The sequence below is a fragment of the Amblyraja radiata genome, chromosome 18 (assembly GCF_010909765.2).
Source record: "Amblyraja radiata isolate CabotCenter1 chromosome 18, sAmbRad1.1.pri, whole genome shotgun sequence".
In the NCBI taxonomy this organism is placed as follows: domain Eukaryota; kingdom Metazoa; phylum Chordata; class Chondrichthyes; order Rajiformes; family Rajidae; genus Amblyraja; species Amblyraja radiata.
Genome location: NC_045973.1, coordinates 15,115,575 through 15,128,890, shown reverse-complemented (window position 1 = coordinate 15,128,890; position 13,316 = coordinate 15,115,575). Strand labels below are relative to the sequence as shown.

Below are 13,316 nucleotides of genomic sequence, written 5' to 3'. Positions count from 1 at the left end.
TAGGTGAGTTACTGATGGTCAAACATGTTTGACGACATACGGTTTCCAATTGTTAATAAATTGTCCCCTAATATCGATGTTCTCCGCCCAAGTGGTTTGGTATATGCCACCACTGATGTTGTTATCTTATAAACGAACATGCAAATTTGGTGGATTACTGAGCAAATGCTTCACTAGAATTAAGTAAGTTAATATATAACATGTTTAAGTCAATTCATATTGGCATTAAGTATTACAAGCTCAGTAACACATCAGGACACATAAGATGTTACTCAAAACAGGTGGAAGTGTACAACCATAATCCTTCCTGCCGATAAATTCCATGATAACACTACAGATTAATCCATTTGCCCCCATATTACAGGTATGGAGATAGTTTTGAACACTAGTATCTCAGCTCATAGGAAAGGTACAAAGTTCAGTAGCTGGTAATGCTGCTATATCCCAATTACTTTGCCACGTAGTTGATTGGTGGTTAATGCACCATGACTGATAGTCTTAATGAATACCAGATAACAACGTTGTGGATGGTCAACGTAAATATCTGGATATATATTTTGTGCACCGTTCCCAGAGGCACTGCAATACTGGGTCGATGCGTGGAGTGGACGGAGCAAGCCCCTATTCCATCTCCCTGTTCCAAAATTCAATTTAATATATGGTCCCTAGATAAGGGACGTATCAGATTATTAAACTGATAAGAACAGATACTACACTTGATCTTAGCCAAAAGGCCGAGAAGCGATGCAGCTAAAGCTGTATCCAAGGATAGTTTGTCGTTAATATATAGACATGCCATGACGGAATGTTTCTAAGTGTCAGGGCTAGTTGATTCTGGATAACTTTGACTTAAATGCCGCAACGCTCATCATGGTTACTCCATCCAGGTAATTGCGGTATATCCGAAACTTATATGAGAAGGTACTGAATAGTGTGCATCTTCAAGGTCGATGTCTACCATAAAGTATCCTTGGATCCATGGTAGTAGTTACAAATCCCATGAATGGGTATACCTGGTGAAATACTCAAGTGGTTTATCAACGATGGTGCGACATTCACCATCGTGGGAGGGTAGACCACTTGGGGTGCTTGCTGAATTGGTGGCAAGATATTAATTCTATTCCCCTTGTATTTATTTTTTGGTATATAACTACCAAGAGTGATAGCTTCCAAACCAGGCGTGATTCATCCACCCCTTGTTAGTACAACCCTTAACCTTTATGTGATGGTAGGAACCATACTTATCTGTCTTCATTGTTGTTTTCTTCGGTTTCTGGTTCCTTGTTCTTGTAGGGACGGTGTTTGTTGGAGGGTGGCACATTTTCCCCTGGGGCCTGCTCTGGGCCGTGGCCTAAAATGCTACAGGTTTGGCATGCAGGCCCCGAGCTTTCACCAGTACCATGAGGTAGACGCCCCTGGTGGACACGTAGAGGTACTGCTGTCTGGTTTAGTGTGGTGCTCATTCCAGACTCTGCCCTCTTGTGCCGAATAGTTTGAACACTTCGTCCAGTTTTTTAGGACTGGTTTGGTAAGTGCCAGGTAGCAGGATCTGTGCTTATGAGGTCGGCGTTCTCATAGTCCTGTTAATTTCATAGATTGAGGGCAGGTTTGTGAGTTCATTTCAGAAGTTATGAGGTATACCGTTGAACAGTAGGGTCAGGTGTTTTGCCATACTACCCTGCCCTTCTGGAATGAGCAGGTGGACATGATAGCCGACGTCAGGGTACCAAATGCATTTTTAAAATATTTAGGTTAAACGCGCTGCTCAATGTATCCCCCAATAATGGCGGGCACTTTGAGTAAATGCAATTTAGGGGAGGCGTGATAAAACCAACGCCTCATGGCTACCTGTCTTGGAGAGGTTTTTTGGAAAAGACAGGTAGTAAGCTGGCCATCAGTTGAGACTGAAAAGCCATCTCGCTAGTGGTGGAGCCACATAGCGGCCACACCCAGCAGCTCTTCCTGATCCTGTACCTCAAGCATACTCCCGATATTGTTCAGCCAGTGACCCCTCTTCATGACCAGCCCAGCCACTGGTCACCCCAAAGCTAACCACACTAAGGAGGAAGCGATGGGCAGTGCCTAGGCACTGTGGAGGGTATGCCTGAACCCTCCAGCGAGACTGCCCCTCACGTAGCATGTCTCGCAGGAGCTCCTGCTCCAGGAGCCGCTCCAGCGGCTCAGGCGGCTGTCTCTCTCCCTGCGGGTGGAGAGACGTCCCCTCCGACAAGTCGGAAGCCACCGGCCGGATGCCTCTTCGGATGGCTAGACATCCAGCCCGCAGCTCAGGCACTAGCGGGACTGGCTTCGGCGCGGTGTGGGGATAGCGGAACGCCCGGTTAAATGTTCCTACCGCCTTCTTCTGGAGCTTTTGTGTCTTGTAGTAGCGAGAGCGCCCCTCAAGCAGCGCGTCTCGCAGGCACCTGCCCCGAGAGCCGCTCCAGCGGCTCAGGCGGCTCTCTCTCCCCCCGTGCGGGTGGAAAGACGTCCCGTCCCAAATCGGGAACACCTGCCGGATGCCTCTTCGGGTGGCTATACATCCAGCCCGCTAGCGGGCTGGGCTCGGCACGGTGTCGGGGAATAGAGGAACACCGGGTCGCTCCTACCGCTTGTTGCTGCCCCCCTTCCCCCTGACGGGAAACGTTCCTCCTCGAACGGGGGACAGTTTTGTTCCAGAGCCTTTTTCTCTGCCTGTAAAACACAAGCAGAAAAAGGGGCTCCCCTGTAAAAGAACCCGACCTCAGGGTACTCACCTGACGGTCCGTTTCATCTGCACTGCTGGCGTAATGCCGCGCCTGCGCACTGAGCGGGTTCTTCACGTAGTCACTCACGTGACTCCGAAGTAAAATTACATTTTCAAATGGGTGCAAGGATAATGTTGTGTGATTAATCTGTGCCCATTGGCAGAACTGTAAGTAATGTGACCATCTTAGTGCTGCCTCATCAGATCTATGATTGCAACTTCCAACAGTAGATGGCACAGTGGCGTAGCTGGATGGGCAACTGCCTCACAGCACCAGGGACCCGGTTCCGATCCTGACCTCAAGTGCTGTCTGTGCGGAGGTTGCATGTTTTCCCTGTCACCGTGTGAGTTTCCTCCTTGTCCTCCGGTTTCAAGTTCAAGTTCAAATTCAAGTTCACATTTATTGTCACATGCACCAATTAAGGTACAGTGATATTTGAGTTACCATACAGCCAGACAAGTAAAAAAAGAATGCAATACACAATAATTTTAACATAAACATCCACCACAGTGGAATCAACATTCCTCACTGGGATGTTGATTCCACTGCGGTGGATGTTTATGTTAAAATTATTGTGTATTGCATTCTTCTTTGTTTCCTCCCACATCCCAGAGATGTGCAGGTTTACAGGTTAAATGGCCTCTGTAAATTGCTCCCTAGTTTGTCGGGAGTGGATGAGAATGTGGGATAACATAGAACGGATGTGAACGGGTGATCGATGATTGGTGTGGACTCAGTGGGCCAAAGGGTCAGTTTCCATAGTGAATCACTGCTCACTGTGTTATTTATTGCATAGGTTCACCTGGTATCACGGGCAGCCAACACCAGCAAAGGATGAACGAAAAATGAGAAAGCTGGAGTCCATTTCTTAAATGAGAGATGCCTATCAGTGAATCAGATTATGTTATCAATTCGACGTCAAAGTGATGTTGGAAACAACAAAGAATGGTGCATAATTGGGATGAGTTCCAGGTTTCTGAAGTTATCTAGTCACTTGCTCACAATACAAGGCAAACTGATACCGACAGAGGTCGTTGCAGAGATGCTGCCTGTCCCGCTGAGTTATTCCAGCTTTTTGTGTCTATCTTTGTTGCAGAAGAGTTACATGAGAGCGATTTCATGTGAATGGTCACCAGCACCGAATGCCAGCTTCACTACCAGTCTGTTGCGCAGCGGTAGAGTTGCTGCCTTTCAGCGCCAGGGACCCGGGTTTGATCCTGACTACGGGTGCTTGTCTGTACGGAGTTTGTACATTCTTCCGTAACCTGTGTGGGTTTTCTCCGGGATCTCTGGTTTCCTCCCACACTCCAAGGATGTACACGTTTGTAGGCTATTGGGCTTGGTATTATTGTAAATTGTCCCTAGTGTGCGTAGGATAGTGTGCAGGGTTCACTGGTCATCACGGACTGTATCTCTAAACTAAACTAAATTAAACATGGTACCATACCTCTATTAGTCACCTGCAAATATATTTATACCATTCTGAACTCGAAGCTAATGTCTCCCTGCACTACCTTGACACTACTGCACACCTCACACTCAAAACTATCAACTTCTGCATATTGCCAGCAGGTCAACCACTACAACCACACTAGCACACTACATTGCATGATATTGCACAGGGCATTCATGTCTGACGATACAGTGGTCTACAAGAAGTCCAGATACGACCTTGGTAAGGCCATCAAAAAGGCCAAAAGGGACTTCTGCTCCAAGCTGGAGGATGAGACAGATGTTCGGCAGCTGTGGCAGGGCCTGAATGCAATCACCTCTTACAAGGCGAAATCAGGAGGTAGCTCGAATGTCGGCGAAACATCACTCCCTGACGAGCTCAATGTGTTTTACGCGAGCTTTGATAGGGAGAACACTGATGTGCCTTCTCGAGTCCCCATTCGCTGTGATGGTATTTCAGTCTCAGTCACAGAGACCGACGTCAGAAAATCCTTCAGAGGGGTGAACCCTCGGAAAGCACCTGGACCTGATGGTATACCAGGTCGTGTTCTAGAAACCTGTGCGGACCAACTGGCTGGAGTTTTTGCCGACATTTTCAATCTCTTACTTCTAAGGTCTGAGGTTCCCACCTGCTTTCTCAATTATACCGATCCCAAGAAGAGCAAGGTGACGTGCCTCAACGACTATGACCAGTGGCACTAACGTCGGTGGTGATGAAGTGCTTTGAGAGGTTGATCATGGCACAAATGTATTTGAATACTTGGTGATTTGAAACAAATACAGAAAGCATTAATATTGGAGGCTTCCTACTATTGGACACAGGTTCAGCGATGCAAGGTTAACAGTGGATATTATCTGTTGATCCACAAACACTTCTGATGGGCGTTTGCTCACTGTATGTGGGCAATTGCGCTCGCGAATAAGGGTTATTACTCAGTGCGAACATGTGTGTGTGAGCGTGTGTGCAAGCATGTGCGTGTGTACATGCGGTGCGTGTGCATGTGCATGCGGTGTGTATGTGTGTGCATGTGCTGTTTGCGTGTGCATGTGCATGCGTGTGTGTATTTTTACACCATTATTGTAATTTTGAAGCTCTGAGGATGCCAAGTTGAGCCAAAATCAAACATTGCTGACCAGAATTTTGCAAGTGCAAATGTTAATTTTTGTTAATGTGAATCAAGAAAAAAAAAGTACTCTAGATAACCAATAGCTGGTGGGAATCCTGAAATAATTTATTTTTAATTGTGATTCCCATCAGATGTAACATTCCACACGATTCTTACACAGGAAGACCATTTGCAATCAAATTTGCATGAATATGTTTTTCCACCAAATGCAAGTTTTACAATCACCTTGTTTACACGCTCCACTCTCCTAATACATGGATTTGTTGTAAAGCACATCGTTGTATTCTCATTTTTTCAACATATCCCAGTGCAACAAAAATTTGTAACAGAGAATTTTTCTTCGGCGATCCCCTACATAAATGATTTTTAGCCATTGGCTAAATATAATTTTAATGATGAAGCTGATTATTAATTTCAAAATGTACGTAATAATTAAATTTTAAATAACCTAAATAACCTAACTGAATTAATGATTCAGGATGAAATGTGCAGAGCAAGGATTCACTCAGTTCGATCCCTTGCATATGTCCATACACACATGTACAGATACTCGCACAATCATACATGCGCACACACAGACATACACACAGGCATTCCAGCACAGGCTAATGTCTATACATGACTTTAATAATTGTACAATGTGAACTCTGAAGTGGGTGGCACAGGGGCACAGCGGTAGAGTTGCTGCCTTAAGCGGCCTTTTCACGGGGCGACTTGACGCAAGAGTTAACCAGAGTTTAACATCGTGGGAACCTCGTGCGATAACAGTACGGCATTCGTGGACCACCGTGGACCACCGTAGCGCTAACGGCAGGTAATCGTGTATCTTGGTCACTCGGGAGAAAATTCAAGAAAGTTTGAATTTCTCCAAGAGTGACTTGTACACTTGTGGTTGAGCATTGCAACATTATATGGACGTAGTGGCCAGTGCGATATCCGTAATAACTCTTGCGGGTTCCGTGGGAACTCCTGCGAAAAGTGAACCCGGAAGCTGGACAGAGGGGACAGAAGGTGAGTAAAAAAGGTGGTCTCAATATCGACAAGGGAATATGTGTCCTTCGAGGACGTCCCACCTAATTGTCATTGTTGGATAATCTTTTTAACAGGAACACTTGCAGAGCTGGCTCTCAGAAAATCTCAAAGAAAGGGGGTAAAGCGTGTCAGAGATGTTTTTGCCATGTTGCTCTATTCAGTTTCTATATTGTTTCAGTTTCTATATCTATATTGTTGCTCTATTCAGTTTCCCAGGGGGTCGGGACGGGACTGGAGTTGGGAGGGAAAGGTGGGGGAGTCGAGGGAGAGGAGGGGGAGACAGATGGGGGTGTCTTCATTTACTGGCGGCGGGTGTCTGTCACTGAAACAGGCAGGTGAGATTTCACATCCACCTTGTGTGTGCCTCTCTCTCTCTCTCCCTCCCTCCCTCTTACACAGGCTGAGCGACTCTGCCTCTGTGAGTGTACGTCTCTTTCTCCCCCTCTCCCACACACAGTAAGACCGAGGTACTGTGCTCAGTCCATCTGTGTCCAGGGCCGGCGTTAAGCCGATTTGACCGATTGCTCCCAATTGGGCCCCGCGCCTAATGGGGGCCCCGCACTAATGTTCAGTATTTCGTACGGAAATACGAATTCTCTTTGTTAAATAAAGATTTTTTTAAATTCGCCATCCGGATTTTTTTTAAACGAACCGCTGCACGGCCATCATACACAAACGATTTGTTAACTAGTGCTGTTAGCACTTCTTAACGGTAAGTAGTTAACACCTTGTTATGCGATGTCATGAATCTGCATCTATCCACATTCCTCAGTAAATGTTATAGTGTTTTGAACAAGTATTAATGACGCCGTGTTCAAAAGGGAACTGCAGATGCTGGAATATCGAAGGTACACAAAATTGCTGGGGAAACTCAGCGGGTGCAGCAGCATCTATGGAGCGAAGGAAATAGGCGACGTTTCGGGCCGAAACTCTTCTTCAGACTCATTTAATGACGCCGTGTTCCTTTGAATAAAATTCACGCGGCGTCATTAATACTTGTTTAAAACACAATTACATTACTGAGGAATGTAGATCGATGACACATTGAGAATTTCATTTAACTCACCATCATGAGTGAGGGCCCCGGACCGCGAGAAGGGGCTTCTTCCTGGTGTGTAGGTTAGTCATTCACCTACCGACCCACGTTGTGTCACTCTGTGTTTTGCTCTCTCCCTCCCTCCCTCTTTCTCTCGCGCTCTCTCTCCCGCTCCCCGTCTCGTCTCTCTCTAGCTCTCCTACTCCCTCTCTATCACCCTGTCCCCTCAGCATTCCCGGAATCATTGATGTTTAGCGGTAGACAAAAATGCTGGAGAAACTCAGCTGGTGAGGCATTCGCCTGGCCCGCTGAGTTCCTCCAGCACTCTGTGTTTTTTGTTTGGCTCTGAAGTTGAAGGTGGCTCAGCGGGACGGGCAGCGGCTCTGGGGAGAGGGTTGTGTTTCTGGTCGAGACCCTTCAGACAATCACAAGTACTCTCACCGACGCGAGTTCAGTTCGGTCTGAAGAAGGGTCTTCTCTCCAGAGTCGCTGCGCTGCCTGTCTGCTGAGTTACTCCAGCTTTATGTCTATCTTCAATTTCAGAGAAATACAATTTCTCACGGGGGGCTTATAACGTCTCTAAACCCCTCTGGGACCCTCTGAACACCTCTAAACCCCCTCTAGCCCCCCTATTTCCCTCTATTCCCCTCTAAACAATTGTAAACACACCTGAACCCATCTGAAGCCCTCTAAACATCTCTAAACCGTTTAAACCCCCTAAGGCCGGCCATGCACGCACACACACAGACGCATACACACAAACACACACACTCAGTCACACAGACACAGAGACACAATCGCATACACTCATAAACACACACACACACACACACACACACACACACACACACACACACACACACACACACACACACACACACACACACACACACACACACACACACATTCAATCTTTCAAAGTGCCGCTCATTTTATTAGATGTGTGACACTTTCATATAGTTTTTCAAAATTTTAGTATATCAAGCATTTAATGTTTTTTTTGGTTAAGACGAGCATACTACACGAAATATAAACATACATAAATTTTTACTTTTCTAGAGTAGGGGCCCCGCCATCAATTTTCTAATTGGGCCCCGCAATTCCTAGCATCGCCCCTGTCTGTGTCTCCCACATACACAGTAAAACATGTCTCCAAATGAGCCAATTCAACCAAGGGAGGATATTTATAGTGTGTGAAAAAAAAAGTTACATAATTTGTGTCACGTGTAGTTCACGATGTTCATTCAAGATTTAACGCGAAAGCTCGGGAGACGGACAAGTCACTCGCACAAATAACAGAAATGCCGAGTACCGTGGGAACTCTTTATCTACCCCCCGTTATATCGTGCGAGACTCGTGCTGGACCACGACCACTTCACTCTGGTGACATCTTGCGTCAACTCGCCCCGTGAAAAAGCCCCATTACACCACCAGAGACCTGGGTTTGATCCTGACTACAGGTGCTGCCTGTATGAAGTTGGCACATTCTCTCTATGACCATGTGGGTTTTCTCCATGTGTGCCGGTTACCTCCCGCATTCCAAAGATGTGCAGGTTAATTGGCCTCTGTAAATTGCCTGTAGTGTGTAGGATAGAATTAGTGCAGGGGTGATCAGTAGTTGGCAAGGACTCAGTGGACTGTTGCCATGCTGTATCGATAAGCTAAGCTTAATGTTTGCCTTATCTTCAGTGTAAACTCTGGAGGAGCAATAACGCAGGCTTGCTGGTGTCACCCAGATACCAAATGAACATGGCAATCGGGTTATGACTCCGATGTTTCATTAACTTGTGTCTGCTCAAAATACAGCAGGGCAAATGAGATTTGCAGATTTTATTTACATAATATATTAAAGATGATTAGAAGTTTTTGCTTCAGCTGTCATAATTGTCAACTGCAATATCATTTTCCATGGTTTACCTAAATTATAAATGTGTAAATATCTCCGAAGTAGTTTATTATTCCAGCTACTGAGATTAATTGTTCTAATTATAAAATCACCCACAAAACACCACCAATAATTACGTAGCCAGTTTGAAGAATGTTTTGTGTTTTAGCCTGTAGTTTTGAGAAGATGGGGGCATCATGAGGCAAACAAGAGAGGAATGAAAGTTAATTGAAACAAAAGGAAAATGAACCTTACTGCGTCTCACTTATGAGATTACAGTATACATTATTCTAGTATGTGCAAGTTACAAGTTGTGACACCCACTCAATTACTGTACGGTTCTGCTTCACAGTGCAGTACTATCATTATAACCAGATTAGTTTCTGCTGATTTAGCAAGTGTCTGGAATAAAAGTTTTCTGCTGAATTGCTGCAATCACAGCAGCAAGGAAACACAAATGCGAAATCTTTTAACTTCACCCGGTACCTACTTCTGATATATTCTCTGTGGTTCAACTTCAAAGTAGTATAGAACTGTGGTTAGAGGCACAGGGCTTGGAAATCTGAGAATGTACAACTGTTCTGAGAATGTACAACAGGTTTGTTTCCTGACAAACTTGTAAAGATTTGAATGCCATCAACAAACGTCAAGAGGAAAGAAGAAACATAAGAGTCAGGAAAATAAGTAGGACATATGCTTCTGTTGAGTTTCTTCCATCATTCAGTAAGATTGTGATAGTTTCAACTTCAACTTTATCTACATTCTCCCACAGCCCATCCTTTCCAACCTCAAATATACTTGATACCCTCCACAATCTGAAATAAATTCTAAAGGTTCACAATCCTATATGAGAGAAAAAAAGGTCCCTTGTCATTCTTAAGCATTCAAAGGCATCTTGCGTGATTATTCATAGAAACAAGGAACTGCAGATGCTGACTTACCAACAGAGACACAAAGTGCTGAAGTAACACAGCAGGTCCGGCAGCATCACTGGTGAACATGGATAGGGGACGCTTTGGGTCGGGTCCCTACACCCAGTCTGAAGAAGAGTCTCAACCCCAACCTATCCATGTTCTCTAGGGATGCTGCCAGACCTGCTGGGTTACTTCCAGCACTTTGTGTTTTTCATGTGATTATTCCCCTGAATCCTGATAAACATCCTCTCAGCATCTATCTTATTAAGTGACCTCAGAATCTTTTATGTTTCAATAAGATTGACTCCTATTCATATAAACGTCACAGAATGCAGACCTAATCCATTGAAACATTTCCTCATCAGACTACCCTTTAGCCACAGTAATCAATCCAGGGAATCTTCGCTGTGCTGTTTTTCCTGAAGTTTGAGAGAAATTATTTGTAGAACTAAACAGATCTCACCACTGACCTGTGGTTAATTTAAAATGTCCCTATGTTTGCGCTCCATCCTTCTTGCAACTAAAAGGACATTGGCTGGTAAATTGCAATTTTCGAAGAGTCAAAAGTGGGTCCTTTAAGCAACATAATGGCAATCTTGATAAAGGGTGATGGAACCAGATACCGAGATAACCATCCTGGGGAGGCAGGAAAGAAATCTGCAAGGCCAATCGTTTTGTGGGATTTGAGAGCAGAAGGTAGTTCATGGCAAATGCAGTAAGAATAGATTTATGGGATAGAAAGAAGCTGAAAATGAATTATGCATGCTCAGGGTTAGAAAGCCTGAGGGTACATTGGTTTCATAAGCATGTTGAATTCAACGAGGAATTGGAGAAGAAAATGAATGAAAGGTCCAAGTCTTAGTAGCCAAGTGGTTCATGAATTCCTAACACACTGGCAGTGAGATGAAGGAATAAGAGCGACACTTGATAATTGAGTGTAAAAATGTGTATTAGCATTGCTGTTCAGGAGGTAGTACCTAACTTTAAAGGAAAATAATAGTACATTCTGTGGCAGCGTCAGATCTAGTGTCACATAATCAAACTTGCATAACTTTGAGCCACAAAAAATGAAGTGTATTTGGCCGCCTTAAATTTTTAATTCAATCTTTCAATTATATAATTCAAAGCAGACCACTGGGGGGAGAAATTTAACCTTGGATCGGTATTGTTAAATGTACGGTATATTATTATCTGTGCATTGTACACTCCTTCCATTACCTACAGTGGAATTGGATTTTGGAAGCGGAACAAAATGTAATCGCACAACTCTGTTACTAATCCAAGGACAAAATTCTTGCTGATTTTGTCCCAGGTCCATGTTTCTGACACACGGCTGTATCTCCTTTGATCATTCTAGCCTTAATTATTGAGGCACATCTCAATTTTCATTTGTGACAAAGTGGTTTAAGCACAGCACGTGCCCCTCTGCCAGCAAGCCGAATTAATCCGCACAATCTTGCAGCTTGGTCTTCTCTAGCAAGGGAGAAGGAGATGAGTTTTACAGCGAGTGTCTTTTAACTCACTGAGTCTGTATGATGTTTCAGACTGTGAAGCACTGCAGATGAACTCTGCTCCAGAAGCATTGAAGTCGATGGCTGTAACTGCAGTGACTCGCTACAAATGTCCCACTGGCCATCAACATTTCAGTACTTTGGCCATATCTCCATCAGCTTCGTTATAGTGAAGGAGATTAAAGGCTGGGCATTTAAAACTGAGTGCTCATAATTTTCTTTTGCAGAGGGTAATGAATCTCTGGAGTTCCCTACCCTTGAGCTCAGTGGAGGGTGGCGAGGGGTCATTGGAAATATGTAATGGAGAGGTAGATTCGTCTTTGAAATATCGTGGGATTGAGGGCAATGGGAATCTGGCACAGAAGTGAAGAAGAAGACTCCTGTCACTTCAGGTAGCCCCGGCATTCCCTCTCTCTCTATTCCTCCCCCACCCAAGTTGCACTAGCTTCTCATTTTCAGCCTACAAACAGCTAACAATGGCCTGTTTCCATTATCATAGTTACTTTTTTGCATATCTTTCATTCAGTGTTCTTTATCTCTCCACATCACCATCTATATCTCTCATTTCCCTTATCCCTATCCAATCTGAAGAAGGGTCTCGACCCCACAAACATCACCCATTCCTTCTCTCCAGAGATGCAGCATGTTCCGCTGAGTTACTCCAGTTTTTTGTGTCTATCTTCTGTCAGAATAGTGAGGCTTGAAGAATTGGTGGTCTACTCCTGCTCTTATTTTCTTATGTTGTTGTGTAGTCTTATGTATTTTCTTATGTTGTTATTATTCCAGTCTTAGGAGATACATTTCTGAAACACATCCCCATTTCTTACCTACCTAGATCTAACTTATTGTTTTCCTGAGTTTTTTATCTCTATCAATCATTAAATCCTATTGATAAAAGAGAATCACTGAAGGTGTGGTCATTCCCTAAGGTTCCAGATGTCTTGTGGCCTATTTCTGCTATTATCTTGCTCTCAAACTAGTGTGTATACAAACCATTGTGCATTAATTGTGCAGGGAAAGGTTGAACTAATAATAAACATCATGTGGTGCCTCACTGCAGTGAAATCTCCAGTGCCATTGTGTGGATATCTCAATTTCTGTGTGATAAATAGAACGTATAGATTTCTGATGGATCCAGGTTATTTCAGGTTAGATTTATAAAGAGTGTTTTGTGCTGGAGTTTTATTTTACTGGAAATCCATCAGAAACATTGTGGTCAGAATGATGCATGATAAATCGGTGCGATGCATTTTTGTATTCGTTTATTTTGTCATCAAACTGTGCAAATACCCTGTTTTATTTGTCCTGTGCTCAGGAGCATGAAAATTTAAATCCCTTAGTGTATCCCGATGACATAATATGCCAGCTGTGGATGGCTATTCATTTTATAGCATTTAAATCATGTGGACATGTTGAGTGGTGAATCGATTTGAAAGTTGGGTAAATGATGGGATTGGGTTAGTAATATTCAGAGCTTGAAAGCATGATTACACATGTGAGAATGTTCCAATAATTTGATGAACAGTAGTTTTTCAATGGCATCCAAAAATTTCAGCTGCAGGGCTCTGTAGGCATTGTGTAGGTATTGTGCCCTTGAGATCGGAATGAGAAATAG

General features: G+C 44.1%; 1 non-coding gene across 1 annotated transcript; it reads right to left on the bottom strand.

Moving 5' to 3' along the window:
* Window positions 1-554: 554 nt before the first annotated feature.
* LOC116983595 lies at window positions 555-746 on the bottom strand. The gene has a single exon (XR_004414751.1). It is a non-coding gene; the product is annotated as a U2 spliceosomal RNA (small nuclear RNA).
* Window positions 747-13,316: the final 12,570 nt, after the last annotated feature.